Source organism: Brienomyrus brachyistius, chromosome 2 (assembly GCF_023856365.1).
Source record: "Brienomyrus brachyistius isolate T26 chromosome 2, BBRACH_0.4, whole genome shotgun sequence".
Lineage (NCBI taxonomy): Eukaryota > Metazoa > Chordata > Actinopteri > Osteoglossiformes > Mormyridae > Brienomyrus > Brienomyrus brachyistius.
The window spans coordinates 38,931,932-38,946,956 of NC_064534.1; the positions used below are offsets into that span (position 1 = coordinate 38,931,932).

General features: G+C 44.4%; 8 non-coding genes and 5 pseudogenes across 8 annotated transcripts; all 13 read left to right on the forward strand.

Moving 5' to 3' along the window:
- The first annotated feature begins 40 nt into the window (after positions 1 to 40).
- LOC125732168 (5S ribosomal RNA) lies at positions 41 to 149 on the forward strand (annotated as a pseudogene).
- A 1,083-nt stretch (positions 150 to 1,232) lies between these two features.
- LOC125732225 (5S ribosomal RNA) lies at positions 1,233 to 1,341 on the forward strand (annotated as a pseudogene).
- Positions 1,342 to 2,415: 1,074 nt separating this feature from the next.
- Positions 2,416 to 2,534, forward strand: LOC125731256 (5S ribosomal RNA). The gene has a single exon (XR_007391541.1). It is a non-coding gene; the product is annotated as a 5S ribosomal RNA (ribosomal RNA).
- A 1,073-nt stretch (positions 2,535 to 3,607) lies between these two features.
- On the forward strand, positions 3,608 to 3,726 carry LOC125731035 (5S ribosomal RNA). Its single transcript, XR_007391325.1, has one exon. It is a non-coding gene; the product is annotated as a 5S ribosomal RNA (ribosomal RNA).
- A 1,072-nt stretch (positions 3,727 to 4,798) lies between these two features.
- On the forward strand, positions 4,799 to 4,917 carry LOC125731836 (5S ribosomal RNA; annotated as a pseudogene).
- Positions 4,918 to 5,990: 1,073 nt separating this feature from the next.
- On the forward strand, positions 5,991 to 6,109 carry LOC125730975 (5S ribosomal RNA). The gene has a single exon (XR_007391268.1). It is a non-coding gene; the product is annotated as a 5S ribosomal RNA (ribosomal RNA).
- A 1,073-nt stretch (positions 6,110 to 7,182) lies between these two features.
- Positions 7,183 to 7,301, forward strand: LOC125736228 (5S ribosomal RNA). The gene has a single exon (XR_007395512.1). It is a non-coding gene; the product is annotated as a 5S ribosomal RNA (ribosomal RNA).
- Positions 7,302 to 8,380: 1,079 nt separating this feature from the next.
- Positions 8,381 to 8,489, forward strand: LOC125732274 (5S ribosomal RNA; annotated as a pseudogene).
- A 1,083-nt stretch (positions 8,490 to 9,572) lies between these two features.
- LOC125736732 (5S ribosomal RNA) lies at positions 9,573 to 9,691 on the forward strand. Its single transcript, XR_007396004.1, has one exon. It is a non-coding gene; the product is annotated as a 5S ribosomal RNA (ribosomal RNA).
- A 1,081-nt stretch (positions 9,692 to 10,772) lies between these two features.
- On the forward strand, positions 10,773 to 10,881 carry LOC125732269 (5S ribosomal RNA; annotated as a pseudogene).
- Positions 10,882 to 11,958: 1,077 nt separating this feature from the next.
- LOC125735360 (5S ribosomal RNA) lies at positions 11,959 to 12,077 on the forward strand. Its single transcript, XR_007394656.1, has one exon. It is a non-coding gene; the product is annotated as a 5S ribosomal RNA (ribosomal RNA).
- A 1,078-nt stretch (positions 12,078 to 13,155) lies between these two features.
- LOC125732623 (5S ribosomal RNA) lies at positions 13,156 to 13,274 on the forward strand. The gene has a single exon (XR_007391998.1). It is a non-coding gene; the product is annotated as a 5S ribosomal RNA (ribosomal RNA).
- Positions 13,275 to 14,350: 1,076 nt separating this feature from the next.
- On the forward strand, positions 14,351 to 14,469 carry LOC125733331 (5S ribosomal RNA). The gene has a single exon (XR_007392678.1). It is a non-coding gene; the product is annotated as a 5S ribosomal RNA (ribosomal RNA).
- The last annotated feature ends 556 nt before the right edge of the window (positions 14,470 to 15,025 follow it).

Consider the following 15,025-nt stretch of genomic DNA (forward strand, 5'->3'; position numbering starts at 1 on the left):
GGCGTGTAATGCAAAAGGGCTGTTTTTGGTAGTTTTTCTCGGTCACGGCCATACCACCCTGAACACGCCTGATCTCGGAAGCCAAGCAGGGTAGGGTCTGGTTAGTACTTGGATGGGAGACCTCCTGGGGATACCCGGTGCTGTAAGCTTTTCTCACTTTTACTTTATACAGGGGGCGCTCCACTTCACGATTAATTTAAATCTATTACTCCCCTTCCATTTTACTATTTTATATATATATATTTCTTTTTTCTCTCATTCATAAAGGCAGCTTTTACACACGTTTTACTCTAAATACTGCCTGGTAATTATAGCTGCTGTAAGCTGTTCGTGCCTTTATTCCACCAGGGCGCGATCTTCTCACAAACTTGAAGACTGTCACTCCCCATTCACATTTTACAACTTATTGTTAATAATAAAGAGACAGCTTTTTACACACAGTTTTAAACAAAGTACTGATATAATTCCTCTTCAACTCACCGCTTTGTTTTCTATGCAAAAACCACTTCGCCACAGAAGACTTGATATTATTGGCATAGCAAGTTCTGCTCTTCTCCTTCTTTCAAAACTTGCTAAAAGCTGTATTTAAAAGAGCAGGTTGGGCGGGGTAATTCACACCCTTCAATGCCAGATTAATGTTTAGGTTAGTGGGAATCACAGAGGAATTAGGGATGGAAACTTCTTTGCTGATGGTAGAAGCGGTCTGGTGAATTTTTAGAGAGAAGAGGCCGTCGATGTTTCAATGTAGAAAATTGTTGTTCTGGCTGCAGCCTGCAGTATGGAGTTGTTGGCGTGTGTAGCTCCCAGTGTTCTGACAGCGTGACATTTTGGGGAAGCATGTGATTCAACAGCAACCAGTGGGCTTCGTGCGGCGGAGATTTTGTGGCTGTTAGCGGAGTTGATAACAGAGGGTCGTTAAGAGAAGCCTGCATGCAGTAGGCAAAGGAGTAATGTTTGCCGGCGGGGGACGTGCGGCGATTAACCTGTGCGGTAGTGAAAAGGAGTTAAAAAGAAGGAAGTGTGCGGATGCGGAAAGAATGGAATAATTGTGGTAGGCTGCCGGCTGAGTAGTTTGGTGAATGTTTGGTGTGGGTGCGGCGCTGCCGATTGGATGGTGGTGCTGCAGTGTGAGTCAGATAAAAAAAAAAAAAAACAGTAGTAGGATCCAATGGGACTAACTGGCATGTATAGAGGCGTGTAATGCAAAAGGGCTGTTTTTATTACCATCTCTCGCTAACGGCCATACCACCCTGAACACGCCTGATCTCGGAAGCTAAGTGGGGTAGGGTCTGGTTAGTACTTGGATGGGAGACTGTCTGGGAATACCACGTGCTGTAAGCTTTTCTCACTTTTACTTTATACAGGGGGCACTCCACTTCACGATTAATTTAAATCTATCACTCCCCTTCCATTTTACTATTTTATATATATATATTTTTTCTCTCATTCATAAAGGCAGCCTTTACACACCGTTTTACTCTAAATACTGCCTGGTAATTCTAGGTGCTGTAAGCTGTTCGTGCCTTTATTCCACCAGGGCGCGATCTTCTCACAAACTTGAAGACTGTCACTCCCCATTCACATTTTACAACTTATTGTTAATGATAAAGAGACAGCTTTTTACACACAGTTTTAAACAAAGTACTGATATTATTCCTCTTCAACTGACCGCTTTGTTTTCTATGCAAAAACCACTTCGCCACAGAAGACTCGATATTATTGGCATAGCAAGTTCTGCTCTTCTCCTTTTAAAACTTGCTAAAAGCTGTATTTAAAAGAACAGATTGGCCGGGGTAATTCACACCCTTCAATGCCAGCTTAATGTTTAGGTTAGTGGGAATCACAGAGGAATTAGGGATGGAAACTTCTTTGCTGGTGGTAGAAGCGGTCTGGTGAATTTTTAGAGAGAAGAGGCCGTCGATGTTTGAATGTAGAAAATTGTTCTGGCTGCAGCCTGCAGTATGGACTTGTTGGTGTGTGTAGCTCCCAGTGTTCTGACAGCGCGACGTTTTGGGGAAGCATGTGATTCAGCAGCTACCAGTGGGCTTCGTGCGGCGGAGATTTTGTGGCTGTTAGCGGAGTTGATAACAGAGGGTCGTTAAGAGAAGCCTGCATGCAGTAGGCAAAGGAGTAATGTTTGCCGGCGGGGGACGTGCGGCGATTAACCTGTGCGGTAGTGAAAAGGAGTTAAAAAGAAGGAAGTGTGCGGATGCGGAAAGAATGGAATAATTGTGGTAGGCTGCCGGCTGAGTAGTTTGGTGAATGTTTGGTGTGGGTGCGGCGCTGCCGATTGGATGGTGGTGCTGCAGTGTGAGTCAGATAAAAAAAAAAAAAAACAGGAGTAGGATCCAATGGGACTAACTGGCATGTATAGAGGCGTGTAATGCAAAAGGGCTGTTTTTGTTCGCCGCTCTCGCTTATGGCCATACCACCCTGAACACGCCCGATCTCGTCTGATTTCGGAAGCTAAGCGGGGTAGGGTCTGGTTAGTACTTCAATGGGAGACTGCCTGGGAATACCAAGTGCTGTAAGCTTTTCTCACTTTTACTTCATACAGGGGGCACTCCACCTCACGATTAATTTAAATCTATCACTCCCCTTCCATTTTACTATTTTATATATTTCTTTTTTCTCTCATTCATGAAGGCAGCTTTTACACACGTTTTACTCTAAATACTGCCTGGTAATTCTAGGTGCTGTAAGCTGTTCGTGCCTTTATACCACCAGGGCACGATCTTCTCACAAACTTGAAGACTGTCACTCCCCATTCACGTTTTACAACTTATTGTTAATGATAAAGAGACAGCTTTTTACACACAGTTTTAAACAAAGAACTGATATTATTCCTCTTCAACTGACCGCTTTGTTTTCTATGCAAAAACCACTTCGCCACAGAAGACTCGATATTATTGGCATAGCAAGTTCTGCTCTTCTCCTTTCAAAACTTGCTAAAAGCTGTATTTAAAAGAACAGATTGGCCGGGGTAATTCACACCCTTCAATGCCAGCTTAATGTTTAGGTTAGTGGGAATCACAGAGGAATTAGGGATGGAAACTTCTTTGCTGGTGGTAGAAGCGGTCTGGTGAATTTTTAGAGAGAAGACGCCGTCGATGTTTGAATGTAGAAAATTGTTCTGGCTGCAGCCTGCGGTATGGACTTGTTGGCGTGTGTAGCTCCCAGTGTTCTGACAGCGTGACATTTTGGGGAAGCATGTGATTCAACAGCAACCAGTGGGCTTCGTGCGGCGGAGATTTTGTGGCTGTTAGCGGAGTTGATAACAGAGGGTCTTTAAGAGAAGCCTGCATGCGGTAGGCAAATGAGTAATGTTTGCCGGCGGGGGACGTGCGGCGATTAACCTGTTCGGTAGTGAAAAGGACTTAAAGAGAAGGAAGTGTGCGGATGCGGAAAGAATGGAATAATTGTGGTAGGCTGCCGGCTGAGTAGTTTGGTGAATGTGTGGTGTGGGTGCGGCGCTGCCGATTGGATGGTGGTGCTGCAGTGTGAGTCAGATAAAAAAAAAAAAAAAAACGGGAGTAGGATCCAATGGGACTAACTGGCATGTATAGAGGCGTGTAATGCAAAAGGGCTGTTTTTGTTCGCGGTTCTCGCTCATGGCCATACCACCCTGAACACGCCCGATCTCGTCTGATCTCGGAAGCTAAGCGGGGTAGGGTCTGGTTAGTACTTGGATGGGAGACTGCCTGGGAATACCACGTGCTGTAAGCTTTTCTCACTTTTACTTTATACAGGGGGCACTCCACCTCACGATTAATTTAAATCTATCACTCCCCTTCTATTTTACTATTTTATATATTTCTTTTTTCTCTCATTCATGAAGGCAGCTTTTACACACGTTTTACTCTAAATACTGCCTGGTAATTCTAGGTGCTGTAAGCTGTTCGTGCCTTTATTCCACCAGGGCGCGATCTTCTGACAAACTTGAAGACTGTCACTCAACATTCACGTTTTACAACTTATTGTTAATGATACAGAGACAGCTTTTTACACACAGTTTTAAACAAAGTACTGATATTATTCCTCTTCAACGGACCGCTTTGTTTTCTATGCAAAAACCACTTCGCCACAGAAGACTCGATATTATTGGCATAGCAAGTTCTGCTCTTCTCCTTTCAAAACTTGCTAAAAGCTGTATTTAAAAGAACAGATTGGCCGGGGTAATTCACACCCTTCAATGCCAGCTTAATGTTTAGGTTAGTGGGAATCACAGAGGAATTAGGGATGGAAACTTCTTTGCTGGTGGTAGAAGCGGTCTGGTGAATTTTTAGAGAGAAGACGCCGTCGATGTTTGAATGTAGAAAATTGTTCTGGCTGCAGCCTGCGGTATGGACTTGTTGGCGTGTGTAGCTCCCAGTGTTCTGACAGCGTGACATTTTGGGGAAGCATGTGATTCAACAGCAACCAGTGGGCTTCGTTCGGCGGAGATTTTGTGGCTGTTAGCGGAGTTGATAACAGAGGGTCTTTAAGAGAAGCCTGCTTGCGGTAGGCAAATGAGTAATGTTTGCCGGCGGGGGACGTGCGGCGATTAACCTGTTCGGTAGTGAAAAGGACTTAAAGAGAAGGAAGTGTGCGGATGCGGAAAGAATGGAATAATTGTGGTAGGCTGCCGGCTGAGTAGTTTGGTGAATGTTTGGTGTGGGTGCGGCGCTGCCGATTGGATGGTGGTGCTGCAGTGTGAGTCAGATAAAAAAAAAAAAAAAACGGGAGTAGGATCCAATGGGACTAACTGGCATGTATAGAGGCGTGTAATGCAAAAGGGCTGTTTTTGTTCGCGGTTCTCGCTTATGGCCATACCACCCTGAACACGCCCGATCTCGTCTGATCTCGGAATCTAAGGGGGGTAGGGTCTGGTTAGTACTTGGATGGGAGACTGCCTGGGAATACCACGTGCTGTAAGCTTTTCTCACTTTTACTTTATACAGGGGGCACTCCACCTCACGATTAATTTAAATCTATCACTCCCCTTCCATTTTACTATTTTATATATTTCTTTTTTCTCTCATTCATAAAGGCAGCTTTTACACACGTTTTACTCTAAATACTGCCTGGTATTTCTAGGTGCTGTAAGCTGTTCGTGCCTTTATTCCACCAGGGCGCGATCTTCTGACAAACTTGAAGACTGTCACTCCACATTCACGTTTTACAACTTATTGTTAATGATAAAGAGACAGCTTTTTACACACAGTTTTAAACAAAGTACTGATATTATTCCTCTTCAACTGACCGCTTTGTTTTCTATGCAAAAACCACTTCGCCACAGAAGACTCGATATTATTGGCATAGCAAGTTCTGCTCTTCTCCTTTCAAAACTTGCTAAAAGCTGTATTTAAAAGAACAGATTGGCCGGGGTAATTCACACCCTTCAATGCCAGCTTAATGTTTAGGTTAGTGGGAATCACAGAGGAATTAGGGATGGAAACTTCTTTGCTGGTGGTAGAAGCGGTCTGGTGAATTTTTAGAGAGAAGACGCCGTCGATGTTTGAATGTAGAAAATTGTTCTGGCTGCAGCCTGCGGTATGGACTTGTTGGCGTGTGTAGCTCCCAGTGTTCTGACAGCGTGACATTTTGGGGAAGCATGTGATTCAACAGCAACCAGTGGGCTTCGTGCGGCGGAGATTTTGTGGCTGTTAGCGGAGTTGATAACAGAGGGTCTTTAAGAGAAGCCTGCATGCGGTAGGCAAATGAGTAATGTTTGCCGGGGGGGGACGTGCGGCGATTAACCTGTTCGGTAGTGAAAAGGACTTAAAGAGAAGGAAGTGTGCGGATGCGGAAAGAATGGAATAATTGTGGTAGGCTGCCGGCTGAGTAGTTTGGTGAATGTTTGGTGTGGGTGCGGCGCTGCCGATTGGATGGTGGTGCTGCAGTGTGAGTCAGATAAAAAAAAAAAAAAAAACGGGAGTAGGATCCAATGGGACTAACTGGCATGTATAGAGGCGTGTAATGCAAAAGGGCTGTTTTTGTTCGCGGTTCTCGCTTATGGCCATACCACCCTGAACACGCCCGATCTCGTCTGATCTTGGAAGCTAAGCGGGGTAGGGTCTGGTTAGTACTTGGATGGGAGACTGCCTGGGAATACCACGTGCTGTAAGCTTTTCTCACTTTTACTTTATACAGGGGGCACTCCACCTCACGATTAATTTAAATCTATCACTCCCCTTCCATTTTACTATTTTATATATTTCTTTTTTCTCTCATTCATAAAGGCAGCTTTTACACACGTTTTACTCTAAATACTGCCTGGTAATTCTAGGTGCTGTAAGCTGTTCGTGCCTTTATTCCACCAGGGCGCGATCTTCTGACAAACTTGAAGACTGTCACTCCACATTCACGTTTTACAACTTATTGTTAATGATAAAGAGACAGCTTTTTACACACAGTTTTAAACAAAGTACTGATATTATTCCTCTTCAACTGACCGCTTTGTTTTCTATGCAAAAACCACTTCGCCACAGAAGACTCGATATTATTGGCATAGCAAGTTCTGCTCTTCTCCTTTCAAAACTTGCTAAAAGCTGTATTTAAAAGAACAGATTGGCCGGGGTAATTCACACCCTTCAATGCCAGCTTAATGTTTAGGTTAGTGGGAATCACAGAGGAATTAGGGATGGAAACTTCTTTGCTGGTGGTAGAAGCGGTCTGGTGAATTTTTAGAGAGAAGAGGCCGTCGATGTTTGAATGTAGAAAATTGTTCTGGCTGCAGCCTGCAGTATGGACTTGTTGGTGTGTGTAGCTCCCAGTGTTCTGACAGCGTGACGTTTTGGGGAAGCATGTGATTCAGCAGCTACCAGTGGGCTTCGTGCGGCGGAGATTTTGTGGCTGTTAGCGGAGTTGATAACAGAGGGTCGTTAAGAGAAGCCTGCATGCAGTAGGCAAAGGAGTAATGTTTGCCGGCGGGGGATGTGCGGCGATTAACCTGTGCGGTAGTGAAAAGGAGTTAAAAAGAAGGAAGTGTGCGGATGCGGAAAGAATGGAATAATTGTGGTAGGCTGCCGGCTGAGTAGTTTGGTGAATGTTTGGTGTGGGTCCGGCGCTGCCGATTGGATGGTGGGACTGCAGTGTGAGTCAGATAAAAAAAAAAAAAAAAACATTAGTAGGATCCAATGGGACCAACTGGCATGTATAGAGGCGTGTAATGCAAAAGGGCTGTTTTTGGTAGCGTCTCTCGCTTATGGCCATACCACCCTGAACACGCCTGATCTCATCTGATCTCGGAAGCTAAGCAGGCTAGGGTCTGGTTAGTACTTGGATGGGAGACCTCCGGGGAATACCAGGTGCTGTAAGCTTTTCTCACTTTTACTTTATACAGGGGGCGCTCCACTTCACGATTAATTTAAATCTATCACTCCCCTTCCATTTTACTATTTTATATATATATTTTTTTTTTCTCTCATTCATAAAGGCAGCTTTTAGAAACCGTTTTACTCTAAATACTTCCTGGTAATTCTAGGTGCTGTAAGCTGTTCGTGCCTTTATTCCACCAGGGCGCGATCTTCTCACAAACTTGAAGACTGTCACTCCCCATTCACGTTTTACAACTTATTGTTAATGATAAAGAGACAGCTTTTTACACACAGTTTTAAACAAAGTACTGATATTATTCCTCTTCAACTGACCGCTTTGTTTTCTATGCAAAAACCACTTCGCCACAGAAGACTCGATATTATTGGCATAGCAAGTTCTGCTCTTCTCCTTTCAAAACTTGCTAAAAGCTGTATTTAAAAGAGCAGGTTGGGCGGGGTAATTCACACCCTTCAATGCCAGATTAATGTTTAGGTTAGTGGGAATCACAGAGGAATTAGGGATGGAAACTTCTTTGCTGATGGTAGAAGCGGTCTGGTGAATTTTTAGAGAGAACACGCCGTCGATGTTTGAATGTAGAAAATTGTTGTTCTGGCTGCAGCCTGCGGTATGGACTTGTTGGCGTGTGTAGCTCCCAGTGTTCTGACAGCGTGACATTTTGGGGAAGCATGTGATTCAACAGCAACCAGTGGGCTTCGTGCGGCGGAGATTTTGTGGCTGTTAGCGGAGTTGATAACAGAGGGTCGTTAAGAGAAGCCTGCATGCGGTAGGCAAATGAGTAATGTTTGCCGGCGGGGGACGTGCGGCGATTAACCTGTTCGGTAGTGAAAAGGACTTAAAGAGAAGGAAGTGTGCGGATGCGGAGAGAATGGAATAATTGTGGTAGGCTGCCGGCTGAGTAGTTTGGTGAATGTTTGGTGTGGGTGCGGCGCTGCCGATTGGATGGTGGTGCTGCAGTGTGAGTCAGATAAAAAAAAAAAAAAACGGGAGTAGGATCCAATGGGACTAACTGGCATGTATAGAGGCGTGTAATGCAAAAGGGCTGTTTTTGTTACCATCTCTCGCTAACGGCCATACCACCCTGAACACGCCTTATCTCGGAAGCTAAGTGGGGTAGGGTCTGGTTAGTACTTGGATGGGAGACTGCCTTGGAATACCAGGTGCTGTAAGCTTTTCTCACTTTTACTTTATACAGGGGGCACTCCACTTCACGATTAATTTAAATCTATCACTCCCCTTCCATTTTACTATTTTATATATATATTTTTTTTCTCTCATTCATAAAGGCAGCCTTTACACACCGTTTTACTCTAAATACTGCCTGGTAATTCTAGGTGCTGTAAGCTGTTCGTGCCTTTATTCCACCAGGGCGCGATCTTCTCACAAACTTGAAGACTGTCACTCCCCATTCACATTTTACAACTTATTGTTAATGATAAAGAGACAGCTTTTTTCACACAGTTTTAAACAAAGTACTGATATAATTCCTCTTCAACTCACCGCTTTGTTTTCTATGCAAAAACCACTTCGCCACAGAAGACTCGATATTGTTGGCATAGCAAGGTCTGCTCTTCTCCTCCTTTCAAAACTTGCTAAAAGCTGTATTTAAAAGAGCATGTTGGGCGGGGTAATTCACACCCTTCAATGCCAGATTAATGTTTAGGTTAGTGGGAATCACAGAGGAATTAGGGATGGAAACTTCTTTGCTGATGGTAGAAGCGGTCTGGTGAATTTTTAGAGAGAAGAGGCCGTCGATGTTTCAATGTAGAAAATTGTTGATCTGGCTGCAGCCTGCAGTATGGACTTGTTGGCGTGTGTAGCTCCCAGTGTTCTGACAGCGTGACGTTTTGGGGAATCATGTGATTCAACAGCTACCAGTGGGCTTCGTGCGGCGGAGATTTTGTGGCTGTTAGTGGAGTTGATAACAGAAGGTCATTAAGAGAAGCCTGCATGCGGTAGGCAAAGGAGTAATGTTTGCCGGCGGGGGACGTGCGGCGATTAACCTGTGCGGTAGTGAAGAGGAGTCAAAGAGAAGGAAGTGTGCGGATGCGGAAAGAATGGAATAATTGTGGTAGGCTGCCGGCTGAGTAGTTTGGTGAATGTTTGGTGTGGTTCCGGCACTGCCGATTGGATGGTTGGGCTGCAGTGTGAGTCAGATAAAAAAAAAAAAAAAAAACAGGAGTAGGATCCAATGGGACAAACTGGCATGTATAGAGGCGTGTAATGCAAAAGGGCTGTTTTTGGTAGTTTTTCTCGCTCACGGCCATACCACCCTGAACACGCCCGATCTCGTCTGATCTCGGAAGCCAAGCAGGGTAGGGTCTGGTTAGTACTTGGATGGGAGACCTCCTGGGGATACCCGGTGCTGTAAGCTTTTCTCACTTTTACTTTATACAGGGGGCGCTCCACTTCACGATTAATTTAAATCTATTACTCCCCTTCCATTTTACTATTTTATATATATATTTCTTTTTTCTCTCATTCATAAAGGCAGCTTTTACACACGTTTTACTCTAAATACTGCCTGGTAATTATAGCTGCTGTAAGCTGTTCGTGCCTTTATTCCACCAGGGCGCGATCTTCTCACAAACTTGAAGACTGTCACTCCCCATTCACATTTTACAACTTATTGTTAATAATAAAGAGACAGCTTTTTACACACAGTTTTAAACAAAGTACTGATATAATTCCTCTTCAACTCACCGCTTTGTTTTCTATGCAAAAACCACTTCGCCACAGAAGACTTGATATTATTGGCATAGCAAGGTCTGCTCTTCTCCTCCTTTCAAAACTTGCTAAAAGCTGTATTTAAAAGAGCAGGTTGGGCGGGGTAATTCACACCCTTCAATGCCAGATTAATGTTTAGGTTAGTGGGAATCACAGAGGAATTAGGGATGGAAACTTCTTTGCTGATGGTAGAAGCGGTCTGGTGAATTTTTAGAGAGAAGAGGCCGTCGATGTTTCAATGTAGAAAATTGTTGTTCTGGCTGCAGCCTGCAGTATGGAGTTGTTGGCGTGTGTAGCTCCCAGTGTTCTGACAGCGTGACGTTTTGGGGAAGCATGTGATTCAACAGCTACCAGTGGGCTTCGTGCGGCAGAGATTTTGTGGCTGTTAGCGGAGTTGATAACAGAGGGTCGTTAAGAGAAGCCTGCATGAGGTAGGCAAAGGAGTAATGTTTGCCGTCGGGGGACGTGCGGCGATTAACCTGTGTGGTAGTGAAAAGGACTTAAAGAGAAGGAAGTGTGCGGATGCGGAAAGAATGGAATAATTGTGGTAGGCTGCCGGCTGAGTAGTTTGGTGAATGTTTGGTGTGGGTGCGGCGCTGCCGATTGGATGGTGGTGCTGCAGTGTGAGTCAGATAAAAAAAAAAAAAAACAGTAGTAGGATCCAATGGGACTAACTGGCATGTATAGAGGCGTGTAATGCAAAAGGGCTGTTTTTGTTACCATCTCTCGCTAACGGCCATACCACCCTGAACACGCCTGATCTTGGAAGCTAAGTGGGGTAGGGTCTGGTTAGTACTTGGATGGGAGACTGCCTGGGAATACCACGTGCTGTAAGCTTTTCTCACTTTTACTTTATACAGGGGGCACTCCACTTCACGATTAATTTAAATCTATCACTCCCCTTCCATTTTACTATTTTATATATATATATTTTTTCTCTCATTCATAAAGGCAGCCTTTACACACCGTTTTACTCTAAATACTGCCTGGTAATTCTAGGTGCTGTAAGCTGTTCGTGCCTTTATTCCACCAGGGCGCGATCTTCTCACAAACTTGAAGACTGTCACTCCCCATTCACATTTTACAACTTATTGTTAATGATAAAGAGACAGCTTTTTACACACAGTTTTAAACAAAGTACTGATATTATTCCTCTTCAACTGACCGCTTTGTTTTCTATGCAAAAACCACTTCGCCACAGAAGACTCGATATTATTGGCATAGCAAGTTCTGCTCTTCTCCTTTTAAAACTTGCTAAAAGCTGTATTTAAAAGAACAGATTGGCCGGGGTAATTCACACCCTTCAATGCCAGCTTAATGTTTAGGTTAGTGGGAATCACAGAGGAATTAGGGATGGAAACTTCTTTGCTGGTGGTAGAAGCGGTCTGGTGAATTTTTAGAGAGAAGAGGCCGTCGATGTTTGAATGTAGAAAATTGTTCTGGCTGCAGCCTGCAGTATGGACTTGTTGGTGTGTGTAGCTCCCAGTGTTCTGACAGCGCGACGTTTTGGGGAAGCATGTGATTCAGCAGCTACCAGTGGGCTTCGTGCGGCGGAGATTTTGTGGCTGTTAGCGGAGTTGATAACAGAGGGTCGTTAAGAGAAGCCTGCATGCAGTAGGCAAAGGAGTAATGTTTGCCGGCGGGGGACGTGCGGCGATTAACCTGTGCGGTAGTGAAAAGGAGTTAAAAAGAAGGAAGTGTGCGGATGCGGAAAGAATGGAATAATTGTGGTAGGCTGCCGGCTGAGTAGTTTGGTGAATGTTTGGTGTGGTTGCGGCGCTGCCGATTGGATGGTGGTGCTGCAGTGTGAGTCAGATTAAAAATAAAAAAAAAACCAGGAGTAGGATCCAATGGGACTAACTGGCATGTATAGACGCGTGTAATGCAAAAGGGCTGTTTTTGGTCGCGTCTCTCGCTTATGGCCATACCACCCTGAACACGCCCGATCTCATCCGATCTCGGAAGCCAAGCAGGGTAGGGTCTGGTTAGCACTTGGATGGGAGACCTCCTGGGAATACCAGGTGCTGTAAGCTTTTCTCACTTTTACTTTATACAGGGGGCGCTCCACTTCACGATTAATTTAAATCTATCACTCCCCTTCCATTTTACTATTTTATATATATATATTTTTTTCTCTCATTCATAAAGGCAGCTTTTACACACCGTTTTACTCTAAATACTTCCTGGTAATTCTAGGTGCTGTAAGCTGTTCGTGCCTTTATTCCACCAGGGCGCGATCTTCTCACAAACTTGAAGACTGTCACTCCCCATTCACGTTTTACAACTTATTGTTAATGATAAAGAGACAGCTTTTTACACACAGTTTTAAACAAAGTACTGATATTATTCCTCTTCAACTGACCGCTTTGTTTTCTATGCAAAAACCACTTCGCCACAGAAGACTCGATATTATTGGCATAGCAAGTTCTGCTCTTCTCCTTTCAAAACTTGCTAAAAGCTGTATTTAAAAGAACAGATTGGCCGGGGTAATTCACACCCTTCTATGCCAGCTTAATGTTTAGGTTAGTGGGAATCACAGAGGAATTAGGGATGGAAACTTCTTTGCTGGTGGTAGAAGCGGTCTGGTGAATTTTTAGAGAGAAGAGGCTGTCGGTGTTTGAATGTAGAAAATTGTTCTGGCTGCAGCCTGCAGTATGGACTTGTTGGTGTGTGTAGCTCCCAGTGTTCTGACAGCGCGACGTTTTGGGGAAGCATGTGATTCAGCAGCTACCAGTGGGCTTCGTGCGGCGGAGATTTTGTGGCTGTTAGCGGAGTTGATAACAGAGGGTCGTTAAGAGAAGCCTGCATGCAGTAGGCAAAGGAGTAATGTTTGCCGGCGGGGGACGTGCGGCGATTAACCTGTGCGGTAGTGAAAAGGAGTTAAAGAGAAGGAAGTGTGCGGATGCGGAAAGAATGGAATAATTGAGGTAGGCTGCCGGCTGAGTAGTTTGGTGAATGTTTGGTGTGGGTCCGGCGCTGCCGATTGGATGGTGGTGCTGCAGTGTGAGTCAGATAAAAAAAAAAAAAAAAACCAGGAGTAGGATCCAATGGGACTAACTGGCATGTATAGACGCGTGTAATGCAAAAGGGCTGTTTTTGGTAGCGTCTCTCGCTTATGGCCATACCACCCTGAACACGCCCGATCTCATCCGATCTCGGAAGCCAAGCAGGGTAGGGTCTGGTTAGTACTTGGATGGGAGACCTCCTGGGAATACCAGGTGCTGTAAGCTTTTCTCACTTTTTCTTTATACAGGGGGCGCTCCACTTCACGATTAATTTAAATCTATCACTCCCCTTCCATTTTACTATTTTATATATATATATATTTTTCTCTCATTCATAAAGGTAGCTTTTACACACCGTTTTACTCTAAATACTTCCTGGTAATTCAAGGTGCTGTAAGCTGTTCGTGCCTTTATTCCACCAGGGCGCGATCTTCTCACAAACTTGAAGACTGTCACTCCCCATTCACGTTTTACAACTTATTGTTAATGATAAAGAGACAGCTTTTTACACAAAGTTTTAAACAAAGTACTGATATTATTCCTCTTCAACTGACCGCTTTGTTTTCTATGCAAAAACCACTTCGCCACAGAAGACTCGATATTATTGGCATAGCAAGTTCTGCTCTTCTCCTTTCAAAACTTGCTAAAAGCTGTATTTAAAAGAACAGATTGGCCGGGGTAATTCACACCCTTCAATGCCAGCTTAATGTTTAGGTTAGTGGGAATCACAGAGGAATTAGGGATGGAAACTTCTTTGCTGGTGGTAGAAGCGGTCTGGTGAATTTTTAGAGAGAAGAGGCCGTCGATGTTTGAATGTAGAAAATTGTTCTGGCTGCAGCCTGCAGTATGGACTTGTTGGTGTGTGTAGCTCCCAGTGTTCTGACAGCGCGACGTTTTGGGGAAGCATGTGATTCAGCAGCTACCAGTGGGCTTCGTGCGGCGGAGATTTTGTGGCTGTTAGCGGAGTTGATAACAGAGGGTCGTTAAGAGAAGCCTGCATGCAGTAGGCAAAGGAGTAATGTTTGCCGACGGAGGACGTGCGGCGATTAACCTGTGCGGTAGTGAAAAGGAGTTAAAAAGAAGGAAGTGTGCGGATGCGGAAAGAATGGAATAATTGTGGTAGGCTGCCGGCTGAGTAGTTTGGTGAATGTTTGGTGTGGGTCCGGCGCTGCCGATTGGATGGTGGGGCTGCAGTGTGAGTCAGATAAAAAAAAAAAAAAACCAGGAGTAGGATCCAATGGGACTAACTGGCATGTATAGAGGCGTGTAATGCAAAAGGGCTGTTTTTGGTAGCATATCTCGCTTACGGCCATACCACCCTGAACACGCCTGATCTCGTCTGATCTCGGAAGCTAAGCAGGGTAGGGTCTGGTTAGTACTTGGATGGGAGACCGCCTGGGAATACCAGGTGCTGTAAGCTTTTCTCACTTTTACTTTAAACGGGGGGCGCTCCACTTCACGATTAATTTAAATCTATCACTCCCCTTCCATTTTACTATTTTATATATATATATATTTTTTTTCTCTCATTCATAAAGGCAGCTTTTAGAAACCGTTTTACTCTAAATACTTCCTGGTAATTCTAGGTGCTGTAAGCTGTTCGTGCCTTTATTCCACCAGGGCGCGATCTTCTCACAAACTTGAAGACTGTCACTCCCCATTCACGTTTTACAACTTATTGTTAATGATAAAGAGACAGCTTTTTACACACAGTTTTAAACAAAGTACTGATATTATTCCTCTTCAACTGACCGCTTTGTTTTCTATGCAAAAACCACTTCGCCACAGAAGACTCGATATTATTGGCATAGCAAGTTCTGCTCTTCTCCTTTCAAAACTTGCTAAAAGCTGTATTTAAAAGAACAGATTGGCCGGGGTAATTCACACCCTTCAATGCCAGCTTAATGTTTAGGTTAGTGGGAATCACAGAGGAATTAGGGATGGAAACTTCTTTGCTGGTGGTAGAAGCGGTCTGG